We start from the raw sequence: 18,816 nt of genomic DNA, 5'->3' as shown, positions 1-18,816 counted from the left end.
TTTGTCCAAGAAAATTCAGCCTCTTTGGTAAGAAAAGTATATAGAGGACTAAGTATTTGACTAAATTTTTTGATAAACCTCCTATAATAGCCAACATGTCCTAGGAAAGATCTAACTTCTTTTTGCTTTGTGGGAGTAGGGAGTGTGAAAATTACCTCTACTTTTGTATGGTCTACTTGGATTCTAGCTTGAGAGATAAAATGTCCCAATACCACCCCTTCCTACATCATCAAAAAGCATTTTTCACTGTAAAGAGACATGTTTTCTTCACATCAAATTAGTACTTTCTCCAAGTTCTCCAAGGCTTCCTCAAATGTGACACCAAATGTAGTAAAGTCATCCATGTGTATCTCCATGCAATCATGTGATATGTCAGTAAAGATGCTAATTAAAACTCTCTAGAAAGTAGCAGGTGCATTGCATAAGCCAAATCATAATATAGAATAGGCATAGGTACCCCAAGGCCATGTAAATGTGGTTTTCTCTTGATCTTCTAGAGTAATACTTATATGATTGTATCCACTATATCCATCTAGAAATGAGAACTATTTCTTTATAGCCAAAGTATCCTAAACTTGATCAAAAAAGGATAAAGGAAAGTGATCCTTCTTTATGGCATTATTTTATTCTCTATAACCTACACATATCTACCACTTCCCTCATTTATTAGGTACAATAACTAATGGTTATACCCATTTCCTATCAGAGATTGGATAGATGAATCCAACATCCAACAACTTTTGTAACTAAATCTTAACTATTTCGCACAATGTTGGATTTATTCTCCTTTGTGGCAATCTTCCATCATTGATGTAGATCCTATGGGTGCAGATTTTAGGGCATCAGTCCTACCATATCCTTATAATCCCAAGCAAAGGCTTTTTCATGTTGATTGAGGAGCCTGGTTAACAATTCCAATTGTGAAAGGGACAACTTATTATTTATATTGAGATTATGACCAGGAGAAAGTTCCATAGTAGTTGTTAATTCTACCATTGACACTTCTAGTACTGGGTGTGTAGCTACTTCACTTAGCAGTAATTGGTCAATTTTCCCAGGCTTGTAGTTATAGTCTTCATAGGTATATAGATTTAAGATAGAACTTTTAGCAATTTCTTTAGCCACTATACACTCATTGGTAAGAATGCTCTATACTACATCATCTTCCTCCTACATTTTTAGAAAAGAGTGTATATGCAACATCATGAGCTAAGCTACCAAATTTAGTTCTTCTTCTTCATCCCCTAAATCTGGCTAAATAGATTCTCCAAGTCTGGTTGGGGTTGGGTAGGTGGATATAGCTCTAGCTTTCTTATGGTTTGACCATTTGAAATTTTCATACTACCTAATCTATAACCAATTTAGCATCAGTGGTGGCTAATCAAGGTCTCCCTAATATGACAGGATAGCCAGCAAGTTTTGCTTTGTGTGATAGGATAAGAAAATCAACAGGGTATGTTGGGATTAAAAATTGCAAGGTCAATTTTGAGTACCATTGAGAAATCGGGCCTATAAATGCTTTGTGAAGCTTATGTACCTTGCTATTGAGTTAATGCATAAATGGTGTTTAATATTTCTAACACCCATCTTTTAACCCATCTATGTGTTCCATGAAGTTAAATTGACATCCTGAGTGATTCGGCGAAGTCTTGGTTTCAAGCAAATGTCAAATCTGCATTTTCACCTAATTGTCAAATAGCGACAAGAGGCCTTGTTTGCATTTGAATATCTTGCACCCAGAAATGTTTCATGATTTTTCACTTTGGGAATATCTAGTGTCCATAATCAAGAACCTATATTTCAGATTTTGAGTCATTTCAAGTTTTTTTTGACTAGGTTTTGAATCCCTCAAAGTTGGTCAGTTACTATTTTTATGATTGATGCACTTTGCACCTAATTCTGGGAAGCCCTGTTTGACGTGCTATAACTTTGACCCAGTTGACCAAAATCTTGAATTTCTTTTTGTGTTACATTGTACATGTTAGAGACTTGTTATGTGTCAGGTTTCATCTTTTGACAAATCCATTTGATATGTTTTCAGACGCGATTCCAAATGAGATTTCTAAATTTTTACTGGTGTCAGCACTTGCAAATTTGTCAGTACCCTTGTTCGTGGCATTATAAATTGAAATCTGTGATTGGCAAGATCAAATGGATTGTACCACTATGTTATGCTCCGAAAATACTTTAAATGTGTTAGTTTTCAAGTCTTGATGAATCTATCTTCACACTTTTCTAGGTCAATTCCATTTGCAAAAAATGTTTTCTGTCAGTGTTTCCAATTTGCCAATTCTAACTAGCCAATTTTAGACGCTTGCCAAACGTGTCCTATTATTCATCATGAGCCCAAACTGCATATTCATATTCACCTCATGACAGAGATTTAACGCCCAAGTTTTTATTTCCCCATGTGCTTATTTGCCTAGTTTTCCAAGCCGATTCCAGAGCCAATTTGTTACTTTTTGACATTTTTTCATGCAGGTGATTTTGAGAAGTCAACTTGGTAAACAAATATCTTTTGACCTCAAATTTTTCATGAGATGAGATTCAACAGGGTGAGAGTATGTGGGACAAAGTAGTAAATGTGCCAATTTTCAGAACCCGGTTAGGTGTTTGGGTCAGTTTTTAAGGCCAGTCAACAAACCTCCTGGCACAAAAGTGACAGTTTACAGATTAGTGGTAAAATGGTTTTCAATTGATTAATCAGTGATCAAATTTGTTTCTTATCAATATGATGGTTTCAATGGATCAATTTAGCATTTCAGTTGTTTGGAAACGAAAAAAAAATTTAGTCGGACCCACTTTGGGGCCCGACTAATTATAACAGAATGATAAGAGTTGCCATCTGGATACTGCCAGTCAAAGTGTCATAATTGTATCATTGATAACTCAGAGATTGTCACGACTAGATACTCAAGTTATTGTTGGTTCTTTTGGTGATCCTTTGTGTTAATCCCGATCCAAGAGACATAAACAAGACTATTGGTACCCTATAATATAGTGTTGAGGCCAAGTGCAAATTTTTTCTATTCCAGCTCCCTTTTGAAAGAAAAAGTCTTCTCTCAAGGCATTGTGGAAATGAATGAATATATTTTGAATTCTCAAGTTGATAATAAAACTTATGCTCTTGTACTAGTGTCATTGTTACAAGAAGTTCAAATGATATTAACAAAGGAGGCCACAGTGTGCTAGGAAAGGTCGTTGGGAAAGAATTGGAAGGTCCACACCATGTTAGAGAGGGTCATGCACCCTGACTCACGTAGGAAAATAAGAGTACCCTCCTCCATCAACACATTTGAAGACCACAATTTCATGCCATTAGAAGAAGCTCCACATGCTAGAACAAGGAAACTTCATGCATTAAGAAGGAGGATGTTGTCGCATAGCAGAGAAAGCTGTTGCAAAGGCTCTACACATATCATAGAGGGAATTCTACAGCATGTTAAATAGGGGACTAGATGCAAGAAATCCACACGAGTAATAAATAAAGCCACCCATCATAAAGATGAAGGAACCCACAGACCAAACAAGTGAAGCCGACCACAACAATAAAAAAGGAATCCACGTCAAATGTTAATAGGGGACGCCAAAGAGAAGGGAAATCGCTGCCAAAGGGAGTGATTTCTGTGGTAGAAAAGACAAAGAGAGGGGCGTCAATGATCCTTCATGTGCAGGGGGGCTATTTTCAGCAAGGAACGACATAGATGAAGAAAAGGACACCTAGGCAAAGAGTAGCTGACAAGAAGTTTAAACATCTATGCTAAATGGGACGTCATTTGCAAGAGCATGTAGCAGAAGTAGTATAAAGAGAAGCTCACACCTTAGCAAAGGATTTGCAGATGCATGAAGACAAATTCACAGCAAGTCTGACCTCATGTAGCAGCAGAGATCCCCACACGGCTAAAAAGAAATAAAGCCAGCGCAGAGAAAGATGGGTGGGTAATTGAAAAGTTATTATCCCACATACGTGGTGTAGTATGGTTTCAAATTTTTTAAATAGTCTTGCACACAAAGCGTTAGTCATCCAAAGAAAGAGCCTTTTGGAAAGGCTATAGCATGCGCAGAGGCCCCACCGATGACATCAACATGACTCATGCTAAATTTTAAACAACAATGCTACGATGATGATGTGGCACCCAAATTGAAGATCGTACCAGATGTTGACATGTGGCTAGATCGACGGATTGTGCAAAACTGCCAGATTAAGTTGCAAGGTAGATAAAGAATGTGGGAATGCATAATCATGACATGTGGCAGTGGGCCCAGGTTGTATTTCAATAATGGCAGCTCAAGAATGGGACCGTCAGATTTTGCCACATGCCAAGATCCAACGGTTGGCACTTACCTGCAAAAAAAGAAGTTGCAAGGTCAATAAAAAATGCGAGAAAGCAGATAAATGACACGTGGCGATGGGTCCCAGTCGGGTGATGATGTGGCACTGCAGGAACAGGTTCAAACGGAGGTACAGGATACTGCCATGTGGCAGATCTAATGGATGGCGCATTTTTGCAAAATGAAGATGCACACCGGTTAAATAATGCAGGATTACGAAATGGCGACACATGGCGCGGGTTCCAGAGATGATGATGTGGCATCTGAGAGCAATGGTTGGCTAATCAAAGGCTACCACATGGTAGAAAGGTTGGTCAAAGCTCGTTGACCTAAATTGAAGGAGAGGGCAAATTTGAAAAGTTGAAAAAATAACTTTTTAATGTATTCCCTCAGAAATGCACGTCAACCTTTTTAAATTCAAAAGGGTCATATTTTAAAGTTTTAAACTTTAGACTCATTTAAATTTCTCAAAAAATTTAAATGTTAAGGATGCAAACCTGGGTTTTGTAACAAAGGAGCATTTTTCGAATCAACTTTTTGGGCATTTTTGGGAGGCTAGATATGCACTCCAATATACTGTTGAAACCAAGAAGATCTAAATTTTCCAAATATGAGGTCGGTTTTTGCACAGGTAGCAATCTATTTGAGCTACAAGAGGATTTGTCTCAGGTACCTGAATTGCAAGTGTATTCAGACCAGGAAGTTCAAATTTGATTTCTAACAAGATGATGACTTAAATATGGTTAAAAGGCAGTTGAAATGTAGTTTGGGTCGAATTCTGATAGTGTTCACTCAGTAAAATCTCAAATTTTACTAGCATTTCATGAGGTAAATCAAATATTTTGGTGACTCAAAAAGGTTTCATCATTTCAACACAAATATTTTGCAAGTCATTAACAGAAATGATGAAACAAGATTAGATCAGAATGGGAGATGGAAGGAAGAAGTTATTCAATTACAGAGGATTGCATTTCAAATGGACAGTTGTCACTTGAAGATCAGATCCGAGATTCTTTCCTTTGCTATATCTTTCTATCTTTCATTCTTTCTAGGGGTTCCAATTTTTTGTTACTGAGAAACCATTGTGGGTAGGAAATCTTCAGTCCTTCTGGGAGACCACTGTGTTGGATCCAAATCTATGATTCCACCTTCATTCTTCAACAATTTCTTCTTGTGTGAATAGCAGTAGTGCAGATAATATAGATAGTTCGGATATGTTAGGTTGTTTCATGTTTTAATTTCATGCATTTGTTTGTATTATTTCAAGGAAATGAATACATATGAGCAAGCATTTCATTAGTTTCATTCTGGTTCTCGTCTCCTGTCTCAATAATTTGTAGTCTTATGTGGTCTTGGAACAAAGAGCTAAGATCCATTTGCTTCCCCTTCAGGTTGTATGTCTGATATATTTTTCTGTTGGAACAAAATCCCAAGTAAATGCTTGATGCATCTGACAGGGTTACTGGTTATGTTGAGAAGGATATTTTGTGAGAATGAAATCTGAATGAACACTGATATCTGAATCATAAGGTGATTAGATAGATCTGATGTCTAGGTATATGCAATATTGTCCTAATGTCACAGATGTATGTTTTGAATTCATGAAATTTCCCAATGGATTAGGCACTGATCAGTTATAGGATCACTTGTTATACTTCTGCATGTTTGAGGATTTGTTGAACATCAACATCATTAATCAAATGCTTTCCCCCTTTCATGTTGAAGAGCTATAATAGAATGCCCTCACTTAGCTTATGAGGTTCTTAGATCTGCATTTAGCTACTGTAGATTGATGTTATTTCATAAGTTATCAGGAGAAATAAGGGTTTTATCTACTTCATATTAGATTCAGTGTATGCTTTGATAACTAGTACCATATAAAGAATCTATAGGTCCACCCGCCTAGGTTTTGCAGAGCCTGAAGTAGAAGAAGGGTCATGCCTTAAAGTTGGCCCTGTGTCTGAAATGATATGTTAAAAATGGGAGTTAGCTGCCCCTAGATGTGTCATATTCTTATGGGAATAATTGAAAACAGGTAACATTTTCAAACACCAACAAAATGGTGACTCTGCTGGAGAGATAAGATGGCAATCCATTTTGTTGAAAGAATAGGAGTCTTTGATGTGAAACAGATTGGATATAGCATATCAATAGCAAGATGTGTTCCTTATTTTCTTGTTGAAGTTTCATGTCCCCCAGTTGAGCTTTATTCATGGACAGCAATATGTTGTGAAATTGAATGAAAATTGTGTGCTATGACTGTTATAGATCTATCTTCAATTAGTTCAATTTGCACGTACTATTGAGAAAGTTCAGAGTCAAGAATTCATTTATAAAGTGTAAATTCTTCTTAAGATAATAATGATCTGCAAGTTTTTCCTACATTGAAAGTCTAGTTCAGATTTTTCAAGTGACAAATTATGTTTTATTTCTCACAAAGTGTGAGTGGCAACTCTCAAATCTCTGTACTAGTTGTTCCTAGTTGATTTCATCGCAAATTTTTGAATGACTTTTAGTTGTACAGGAAGATCTGAAGTTTTGGTAGTTTCTTGAAAAGGAGTTTTAAATTCTTGATAAGTTTTATAGTGCTGCTTGCAATTTTTTGTTATAGGAAATTGAAATGTAAAAAATGAATCATAGCAGTGATTATTATTTTCCTCTTGCAAAGAGGTGGCGACTCTACAAAGTTTGATCAGTGGTGTAAAGGATTTTCACTCTTGCACCTATGCCAAATCAGTAGATCGAGGTTTAGCATCAGCACTTGAGGTATTTTTATTTTCATGTTTCCTTTCATGGAAGTCAAGTGTTTAAAAAAGTTGCCTCTATTAAGTGATTTTCAGTACTAGAAAGAAGAGGTAGAAATTTTGTTCTATAATGGAGTCAGATCTCAGATCTGAGATTAGTTCACCAAATTCTGAGAGTTTAGAAACTGTGAATAATAACATTGCTATGTTGAATAGACTGGTTTATAAAAGGATTGTAAATCTTATAAGAATTGAGGTAGGAAATACTCAAGGTTTAAGTGCCAAAGAATGTTATTTAAGGCTTAAGTCAGTAATCAGTAAGATGCCTTTTCATTGTAGACCTAAGGAATCTTCCCTACCCAGTGTTTTCCTTGGTGTTCTAATGCCTGATTCAGTCAATTGGCCAGCACCTATAAGATTACAAAGGTTTTTGCAAATTGAAAGATTCATTGAGGAGATGCAAGATGATGATTATAGATTTCATGTTATGTCTCTTGATGATAATGAGTTTTCTGAAAGTCAGTGTAGCAATTAATACGATGAGTCCGTAGAGAAAGATAATATGTCTTCCAAATGTGAAGAGGTGGATTTAAATGTTAATGAGTCAGGTAATAGCAATCAGCATGAAAAAGATGAATATAAAAGAGAAGATAAATTTTGTTATAGTACATATGAAGTTGAAGAAAGTTGTAACAACAGTAGATCTAGTGATTGCCATGATAAGAAAGAATGTTGTAATAATTCCAATTTTCTAGATTGGTACACTAATCATCTTCTTGTTGTAAGTTCTTCATGTTAACTAGATGACAATCACAGCCAAGAGAAGATTTGTGAAACAATTTTCTTGAGCTCTGATGAAATATTTGTTTTGTTGGCTCGTGAGTTTGAAAAGCACGTAAGTATTTCTAAGGATCTTCATATTTTCCATCATAATACTTTCTCATTCAATCAAATCAATTCCCCAAAGTTTGATGTGGAAAAAGAGGTAGAATTTGAACAATCTTTGTGGAAAAAGAGGTAGAATCTGAACAATCTTTGTTGGATTTTGGATGTGTATATAATTGAACCTCAAACATTTTTGCACATGACGATTTGTTGGATGTAGGGAATGTTAATGAAGGGAAGGTTAATGCTGTTTTAGATTCTTTTTATGTTGATCTTGCTGAACATTGTTTTGATGTTTCATATGATGAAGAGGAAAACAGTGAAGGTTGTCAATCGGATTAAAGATTTTATTCATGTGCTAATAAGTCTTGTAAAGATAATTTCAAGGTTTATTCTGACATTCAGTTAGAGGAAGAAAAAGATAATGATCAGCATAGTTTGGATCAGCACTTTTAGAATGAATTTTCATTATGGTGTCTAATCAATGTTTTGAGTGTGAAGAGGTTTCAGTGAAAGTGAATCTGATTTAGTGAATGATATGACTGCAAGTAGGCAATAATCAAATTTCACATATTCTTCACAACCAGAGACACAAGGTGAGTTGCAAGTTTTTGGTGTTTGCAACTTGATGAATGATGTAGATTATTAAGTTTTTGTGTTTCTGATCAGCATGCATGAATCATCGTTGGATTTTGATTCTCAGTTCAGTTTGTGTAGTCATGAGTATGATGATGCTTTTTCTCATAGTGAGCATGAAGATGAAATAGTCTTTGAATTTTATATGCACTATAAGAATGAAGGAAGTTGTTTCGTTTTGCTAAGTAATTTGTTTCAATATGTTGATCTGATTGGTGAAATAAAGAAGAATGATAATCATAGTTTACCTCATGAAGACGTAAATGAAAATCAAATATATGATAGAGGTAAAATTTTTTGCTAAGTTCAGTGGCTCGGGGGCACTGTTTGTACATAGTAGTTGTAGATTTCCCTGCTTTCAATAAAGTTGTTCAGGAGAGTTTGTGTAGTCCAGGTGTGTGGTCTGCTTCTCCCAGAGATCTAAAATATTGCCATGCCTGCAAGGGGCATGCATCCCCAGATAGAGCCACTGTTGGGACTAAAAATTGCAAGGTCAATTTTGAGTACCATTGAGAAATCAGGCCTATAAATGCTTTATGAAGCTTATGTACCCCTCTATTGAGTTAATGCATAAATGGTGTTTAATGTTTCTAACACCCTTCTTTTAGCCCATCTATGTGTTCCATGAAGTTAAATTGACATCCTAATTCATTTGGCGAAGTCATTTGGCGAAGTCTTTTTTTGAAGCAAATGTCAAATCTGCATGTTCACCTAATTGTCAAACAGGACAAGAGACCTTGTTTGCATTTCAATATCTTGCACCCAGAAATGTTTCATAATTTTCCACTTTGGGAATATCTAGTGTCCATACTAAAGAACCTATGTTTCAGATTTTGAGTAGTTTCGAGCTCGTTTGACTAGGTTTTTAATCCCTCAAAGTTGGTCAGCTACTGTTTTTATGATTGATGCACTTTGCACCTAATTCTGGGAGGCCCTATTTGATGTGCCATAACTTTGACCCAGTTGACCAAAATCTTGAATTTCTTTTTGCGTTTCATTGTACACGTCAAAGACTTGTTATGTGTCAAATTTCATCTTTTGACAAATCCGTTTGATGTGTTTTCAAACGTGATTCCAAATGAGATTTCTAAAGTTTTACTGGTGTTAGTACTTGCAGATTTGTCAGTACCCCTATTCGTCGTGTTATAACTTGAAATCTATGATTGGCAAGATCAAATGGATTGTACCACTATGTTTTCCTCCAAAAATACTTTAAGTGTGTCAATTTTCAAGTCTTGATGAATCCGTCTTCACACTTTTCTAGGTCAATTCCATTTGCAAAAAATGTTTTGTCAGTGTTTCCAATCTGCCAATTTTGAGTAGCCAACTTTAGACGCTTGACAAATGCATCTTGTTATTTGTCATGAGCCCAAATTGCATATTCATATTCACCTCATGATAGAGATTTAACGCCCAAGTTTTCATTTCCCCATGTGCTCATTTGCCTAGTTTTCCAAGCTGATTCCAGAGCCAATTTGTTACTTTTTGACATTTTTTCATGCAAGTGATTTTGAGAAGTCAACTTGGTAAACAAATATATTTTGACCTCAAATTTATCATGAGACGAGATTCAATAGGATGAGAGTATGTGGGACAAAGTATCAGTGTGCCAGTTTTCAAAACCTGGTTAGGTGTTTCGGTTAGTTTTTAAGGCCAGTCAACAGACCTCATGGCATAAAAGTGACAATTTGCAGATCAATGGTAAAATGGTTTTCAATTGATTAATTAGTGATTGAATTTTTTTATTATCAATATGATGGGTTCAATGGATCAATTTAGCATTTCAGTTGTCTGGAAATGAAAAAAAAATTTAGCCGGACCCACTTTGGGGCTCAACTAATTATACTAGAATGATAAGAGTTGCCATCTCGATACTGCCAATCAAAGTGTCATAATTGTATCATTGATAAGTCAGAGATTGTCACGACTAGATACTCAGGTTATTGTTGGTTCTTTTGGTGATCCTTTGTGTTAATCCCGATCCAAGAGACATACACAAGACTATTGGTACCCTATAATATAGTGTTGAGGCCAAGTGCAAATTTTTGCTATTATAGCTCCCTTTTGAAAGAAAAAGTCTTCTCTCAAGGCATTGTGAAAATGAATGAATATATTTTGAATTCTCAAGTTGATAATAAAACTTATGCTCTTGTACTAGTGTCATTGTTACAAGAAGTTCAAATGATATTAATAGAGGAGGCCGCAGTGTGCTAGGAAAGGCCGTTGGGAAAGAATTGGAAGCTCCACGCCATGTTAGAGAGAATCATGCACCCTGACTCACATAGGAAAATAAGAGTATCCTCCTCCATCAACGCATTTGAAGACCACAATTTCACGCCATCAGAAGAAGCTCCACATGCTAGAACAAGCAAACTTCACGCATTAAGAAGGAGGATGTTGCCGCATAGTAGAGAAAGCTGTCGCAAAAGCTCTACACATATCATAGAGGGAATTCTATAGCATGTTAAACAGGGGACTAGATGCAAGAAATCCATGCTAGTAAGAAATAAATCCGCCCATCATAAAGATGAAGGAACCCACAGACCAAACAAGTGAAGCCAACCACAGCAATAAAAAAGGAATCCACATCAAATGTTAACAAGGGACGCCAAAGAGAAGGGAAATCGCTGCCAAAGTGAGTGATTTATGTGGTAGAAAAGAAAAAGAGAGGGGCGTCAATGATCCTTCATGTGTAGGGGGGCTATTTTCAGCAAGGAATGACACAGATGAAGAAAAGGATGCCTAGGCAAAGAGTAACCGGCAAGAAGTTTAAACATCTATGCTAAATGGGACATCATTTGCAAGAGCATGTAGCAGAGGCAGTATAAAAAGAAGCTCACACCTTAGTAGAGGATTCGCAAATGCATGAAGACAAATTCAGAGCAATTCTAACCTCACATAAGAGCAGAGATCCCCACATGGCTAAAAAGAAACAAAGCCAGCACAGAGAAAGAAGGGTGGGTAATTGAAAAGTTATTATCCCACATACGTGGTTCAGTATGGTTTCAAATTTTTTGAATATTCTTGCACACAAAGCTTTAGTCATCCAAAGAAAGAGCCTTTTGGAAAGGCTATAGCATGTGTAGAGGCCCCACTGGTGACATCAGCGTGACTCATGCAAAATTTTAAACAACAGTGCTACGATGATGATGTGGTGCCCAAATTGAAGATCGCAGCAAATGTCAACACGTGGCCAAATCGACAGATTGTGGAAAATTGCTAGATTAAGTTGCAAGGTAGATAAAGAATGCAAGAATGCATAATCGCGACACGTGGTAGTGGGCCTAGGTAACAGCTCAATAGTGGCAGCTCAAGAATGGGACCGTTGGATTTTGCCATGTGGCAAGATTCGACGGTTGGGACTTACCTGCAAAAAAAGAAGTTGCAAGGTTGATAAAAAATGCAAGAAAGCAGATAAATGACATGTGGTGATGGGTCCCAATCGAGTGATGATGTGGCACTGCAGGAACAGGTTCAAACGAAGGTACAAGATGCTAGCACATGGCAAATCCAACAGATGGTGCATTTTTGCAAAACGAAGATGCACACCAGTTAAATAATGCAAGATTACGGAATGGCGACACATGGTGCGAGTCCCAGAGATGATGATGTGGCATCTGAGAGCAATGGTTGGCCAATCAGAGGCTGCCACATAAAGGTTGGTCAAAGTTTGTTGACCCAAATTGAAGGAGAGAGAAAATTTGAAAGGTTGAACAAATAATTTTTTAATGTATTCCCTCATAAATGCACATCAACCTTTATAAATTCAAAAGGGTCATATTTTAAATTTTTAAACTTTAGACTCATTTAAATTTTTCAAAAAATTTAAATGTTAAGGATGCAAACCTGGGTTTTGTAACAGAGGAGCATTTTTCGAATCAACTTTCTAGGCATTTTTGAGAGGCTAGATATGCACTCCAATATATTGCCAAAATTGAGAAGATCTAAATTTTCCAAATATGAGGTCAATTTTTGCACAGGTAGCAATCTGTTTGAGCTACAGGAGGATTTGTCTTAGGTACCTGAATTGCAATTGTATTTAGACTAGGAAGTTCAGATTTGATTTCTAACAAGGTGATGACTTAAATATGGTTAAAAGGCAGTTGAAATGCAGTTTGGGTCAAATTCTGATAGTGTTCACTCAGTAAAATCTCAAATTTTACTAGCATTTCATGAGGCAAATCAGATATTTTGGTGACTCAAAAAGGTTTCATCATTTCAACAGAGATATTTTTCAAGTCAGTAATAGAAATGATGAAACAAGATCAGATTAGAATGGGAGATGGAAGGAAGATGTTATTTAGTTATAGAGGATTGCATTTCAAATGGACACTTGTCACTTGAAGATCATATTCGAGATTCTTTCCTTTGCTATATCTTTCTATCTTTCATTCTTTCTAGGGGTTCCAATTTTTTGTTACTGAGAAACCATTGTGGGTAGGAAATCTTCAATCCTTATGGGAGACCACTATGTTGGATCCAAATCTATGATTCCACCTTCATTCTTCAACAATTTCTTCTTGTGTGAATAGCAGTAGTGTAGATAATACAAATAGTTCTGATATGTTTAGGTTGTTTCATGTTTTAATTTCATGCATTTGTTTGTATTATTTCAAGGAAATGAATACATATGAGCAAGCATTTCATTAGTTTCATTCTGGTTCTCATCTCCTGTCTCAGTAATATGTAGTCTTATGTGGTCTTGGAACAAAGAGCTGAGATCCATTTGCTTCCCCTTCAGGTTGTATGTCTGATATATTTTTCTGTTGGAATAAAGTCCCAAGTAAATGCTTGATGTGTCTGACAGGGTTACTGGTTATGTTGAGAAGGATATTTTGTGAGAATGAGATCTGAATGAACACTGATATCTGAATCATAAGGTGATTAGATAGATCTGATGTCTGGGTATATGTAATATTGTCCTGATGTCACAGATGTATGTTTTGAATTCATGAAATTTCCCAATGGATTAGGTACTGATCAGTTATAGGATCACTTGTTATACTTCTGCATGTTTGAGGATTTGTTGAACATCAACATCATTAATCAAATGTTTTTCCCCTTTCATGTTGAAGAGCTATAATAGAATGCCCTCACTCAGCTTATGAGGTTCCTAGATCTGCATTTATCTACTGTAGATTGATGTTATTTCATAAGTTATTAGGAGAAATAAGGGTTTTATCTGCTTCATATTAGATTCAGTGTATGCTTTGATAACTGGTACCATATAAAGAATCTATAGGTCCACCCGCCTAGGTTTTGCAGACCTTGAAGTAGAAGAAGGGTCATGCCTTATAGTTGGCCTTGTGTCTGAAATGATATGTTGAGAATGGGAGTTAGCTGCCCCTAGATGTGTCATATTCTCATGGGGATAATTGAAAACAAGTAACGTTTTCAAACACCAATAGGGTATTCCCATGAATCTAAAGTCACTATCACATCTTCTATGAGACCATCTTGAGTGGTAGTTGAACTATTAGCAAGTTATAACACTTTGGTAGTTTTTCTTAAGCCTTCCATACGTAACCTATGCATTGTATCTTTACTCATCACATTTATCGTTGCTTCTAGATCAACTAAAGCATGTTTTATAGCCTATCTATTTATGATCAAATTAACTACTGGACTACTAGGATTTGAATACTTTGGTGTCACTACCTTCCCTAACATGATATTTGCTAATTTTCTAAAAAAATGAACTATTTTAGGATCTTTCTTCTTCTGCCTTGGCTTCTTAAGGCATGCTGCCTTAATAGCCTTTCCATAAAGAGGGACATCCTTGATAGCTTGGAATAGAGGAATTTGGATGTGCATGTGTTTTAGTTGCTCAGCAATATCAAATGTCTCTTCCTCTTGGGATATAGATTTCTCTTCATTCAGCCTATGTGGAAAGGGAGGATTCACAGAGGTATGGTTAGTAGTCATGTTGGATACATTAGTTGGCAGATTGGTATTTGGTAATGTAGCTTCTAGAAATGGTGTTGCAGCAGTGTCTACAACTTCCATGATAATAGGGTATTTTGATGTAAGCAATGTTATACCCAGTCTCAAATGGATATCAGATATCTCTATTGAATATGTAGGACACTACTGAGTATCAGTAGTGTACATTTGATGCTATTGTCTCTTGTTGTTTGGATTTGGCTGAGATTGAGCAGGCAATTGGGTTGGCTTAGGATTAGTATTATTTGTTGTAGGAAGTGGCATTATTGCAGGTTGTTGGACTGGAGGTGGTAGTTTTGGGTTATTAGGATTTTGGTTAGGCCATTGTGGAGGCCCCCTCCATTGGTTATTTTGCTACCAATTTTCTTGCAGTGGTTGCCATTGATTCTACTCATTTTGCCACTAGTTATTTTGTTGATTAGGCTAGGGATCATTTTGTTGGTTTTGCCACTAGTTGTTTTGCTAGTTTTTCCAAGGAGGTTGGAAGTGCTGAAAAATATTCTACTAAGTTTGATTTTGTAACTGGTTATTGTAAGGATTTGAAAATTGTAAAGGATCTTGAGGCATACCTTATCTTAAAGCCCATGGTCAACATTGAGAAATGAAGAACACTTGATTATTGTACTCAATTGGAAAATGTTGATTCTCTAGATTGTTTATTAGCTTACATGCATAGTATTTCTTTTGTTTGCATCAGTGAGGACAATACTCTGCCAATTGTGATTCAGCTTCTGCATGCTTCTTCTTTGTAGTCATGGTGTCAAGATGTGTAGTGAGATCATTTATGATGTCCTTCTTGAAATCTAAGAGTAAATTAGATATCTCAACCTTTGAAATGCCCTAACTAATCCCTTTAGTTGTTTTGGATTGGCATCCTCTACCTTTCTTCACAACTAACCTTGAGTAGTTAAGACAAATTTTTTTGAGGTCATCCCAAGAAGATTGTGTTGCCTGACTTTTAAGTCACCCATTTTTTTTTGGTAATATTGGAGTCATATAGTCCTCAAGTTAGTTTCATGTCTAGGTCTAAGTCCTTCATAGGTAGGCCATCCTTGTCGGGTTTCCCTCTTTCTTTCCTTCTCATTCATAAGCTGGGTAGTTGGTTTAAGTGTCATCATGTTGGGTAGGTGATAGTTCCCACTCGGCAAGGATATCATGTTTTATTGATGATCTTCTCAGATAAAGGATATACAAGTCTTCCTTATTTCAAAGATTCATGGAGCAGTATGTACAATCCGGAAAGACATTTGATTACTAAAGGCTCTACAAATTTGGAAGATCTTCAGATGAAGTCTCAACTATATTGCTTGATCTAGGATCTCATACATGTAAAGTTGGTTATGCGGGTGAAGATGCTCCAAAGGCAGTTTTTCCTTCCATTGTGGGATTCATTGAAGAAGCAGAAAATATTGATGCATCCAAAGTTGAAGGTGATTTGGAGGCAGTTTTAGATGTCAATGCAATTGTTCCAATGGATGCAGAGATGTCCAAATCAAAACCAAAATTCTATGTTGGCTCTCAAGCTCTTGGATATTGACGTGATCATATGGAGGTTATTCCAACATTGAAGAATGGGATTGTGGCTGACTAGGATGTCGTAGATAGTATATGGGATCATGCTCTTTGGGAGTGCTTGCGGATCGATCCCAAGGAGCATCCAATGTTGTTATCAAATCCATCATCCAATTCACAAACTCAAAGAGAAAGAATGGTAGAGGTTATGTTTCAGAATCACAAGGTCCCTGCATTATTCTTAGCAAAAAATGTTGTGCTAACATCTTTTGCTTCGAGTCATTCTACTAATATAGTCGTTGATTGTGGTGGTGGACCGACAACTGTTGTTGTAGTGCATGATGGTTATGTTATTCAAAAGGCTTTCATATCATCTCCAATTGGTGGGGAGGTTTTAACTAAGTGCTTGATGAAGTCTCTGGAGAGTAAAGGGATCATGTTGAGGCCTTGATATTCATTCAAGAGGAAAGAGGTTCGACCAAGAGAATTTTAGATAATAGAGACTGACTTTCCTGATACTACTGAGAGCTATAAAAAAATACTCACAGATGACCATTGCAAGTGATATTAAAGAAGTTGTATGTCGTGTACCAAATACAGCCTTTGATAAGAATGGATATGCTAACATCCCAACAACCCCATATGAACTTCCTAATGGACAAATTATAGAAATTGGAGCTAATAGATTCAAGATCCCTGATCTTTTGTTCAATCCATCCCTAATTTAGACAATACCTAATGTGGATAAGTTAGATACTTCTAGATATACAGTTCGTGGACTTCCATAGATGGTTATTGAAAGTATAAACAAGAGTGATGCGAATATACGTAGGGAATTTTTTAGTGCCATTCTTTTTGCAGGTGGCACAACATCAATGCAACAGATGAAGGAATGCTTGGAGAAGGACTTGGTGGAGGAAACATCACCAGTAGCATGTGTCAAGGTTCTTGCAAGTGGCAATACAACTAAACAAAGACACAGTGTGTGAATTGAAGCCATGCATTGATTCTTTGGGCTCATATGAAATCATTACAAGAAACGGTAGGAAAAATGATGAAGAAATGGAAGAGAAATTGCCTGGTGGGCTTTCAGATTTTGGCTTCTCCATTGTTTTTGCGCACTAACAGAGGGAAAAACCCACCAACAATTTTATCTTTAGGAAGCTTGGTCTGAAATTGCTCGTAAACACCTGAAGCAAAAATTTGAAAATCTACTATGCCAAGCCTCTTTCACACTTGGAATTCAAAATCTCGCAAACTCCATTTTTAATGATTTTTCTGACTTATTTTCAAAAACCAAGGATTTGGGTCCTCTTAAAATGTAGCAAGGAAGATTTCATCTTCATGAAGTTTGAGCTAAAAACGTGTGGAAAGGCCTTAGGCAGAAAATTCAAAATTGGGTTCTCCAAGTCCATTTTCACACTTGCAGAGGTCGAAATCCGTCGGCTCGTATCTTCAAGGATACAGGTTCTTTTTCAAATCCATGCATATGGGTCATTTTTGAATGTCTCAAGGAACATTTCTTCTGTTGGAAGTTTGGCTCGAAAATACTCCAGATGCTCAAAGTGAAAATCCATGTTTTTGGTGCTCCAAGGCATGCCGATTGTAATATTTGAAATTATAATGGTAGATAAGGAGCTCGAGAGGCAATTCTACTATCTTGTATGCTACACAAAAGCTGAAAGGTGATTAGAACATCAAATATTTGTAGACGTATAGCATTAAGTTGCTAAATAAATGAAGTTATCGGTTTCTTTTCTAAAGATGACTGTTACATAAAGGGCCAGAAGTTGCAACTGCTACTTGCTCTAAATTTGTTTCACATGTTCTCTACTCCTTTAATGATAATGATGAAGAAGAATCTGAAATGAGACCAAGCCCCAAAGTTGATGCAAACCGAATAGAGTCTAATATTTCAAACCTAAAAGTAAAAGAAATTCCAAGTTCTGATAAACAGGAGGCTACCAAAAAGGATGTACAAAGACAACATTAGGCCAAAGTATCTCGACAAAAGAGTGATGAGAATGTAAGAACGTTCCCTGCAGGGAGTTCCGATTCAAGTGATTCTCAGGGTAATTGCAGATCTCCATGTGACTTGGATGCCTATAACAATATAGATGAAATTCCTTCATTAAAGGAATTGATGATTCAAGTTGATCACAAGAATGAGGATGTTTTATTACCAATAAATGGCTTAATGGTACCATTTCATATTGCCACCATAAGGAGTGCTTCAAGTCAACAAGATGATGATATATCTTATGTACGCATCCTTCTCAATGGATCAGTCACTGAGTTTAATGCTAATAATATTTTGCCTCAGAAATCTCAAGGCTACATCTATGTGAAAGAATTAACTTTCCACTCAAAAGATACAAGCCATGTGAATAGACCAAGAATCACTTACAAACTGAATGGTTATAGAACCAAAGAGGCAAAAGAACTGAATGGTCATAGAAGAATCAGAGCATTCATGGGATGCCATTATTTATTGTAATCCCTTTCATTTACAAAGTGGGGGGCAGCCTTTTCTAGATACAGTCAAAGAGCTGGAGTAGGAGGGGGAAAGAATTGTTGATGTATCAGACTTAATATTGCAAAGCCAATAAAGAAGATTTTATGTCAATGGTTTTCTGTTCCATTTAATTAGTCATTGCTTCTATGTGTCTATCTTTTTCTAAATTACAGAAGGAGAGAAAAGATGTTTTATTCTTTTGTCATGAGGATATGAATTGACCACAATAAGAAGTGCTTTGAGGTATTC

The 18,816-nt window shown here is 36.4% G+C and overlaps 1 pseudogene; it reads left to right on the top strand.

Annotated features, from left to right (window-relative positions):
- Positions 1-4,396: 4,396 nt before the first annotated feature.
- LOC149567275 (actin-related protein 4 pseudogene) lies at positions 4,397-17,041 on the top strand (annotated as a pseudogene).
- Positions 17,042-18,816: the final 1,775 nt, after the last annotated feature.

Source organism: Cupressus sempervirens, chromosome 3, assembly GCF_028749045.1.
Source record: "Cupressus sempervirens isolate cs-2001-9-10 chromosome 3, ASM2874904v1, whole genome shotgun sequence".
Lineage (NCBI taxonomy): Eukaryota > Viridiplantae > Streptophyta > Pinopsida > Cupressales > Cupressaceae > Cupressus > Cupressus sempervirens.
The sequence above is the reverse complement of the archived record's forward strand: the minus strand, read 5'-3'. Positions and strand labels throughout refer to the sequence as shown.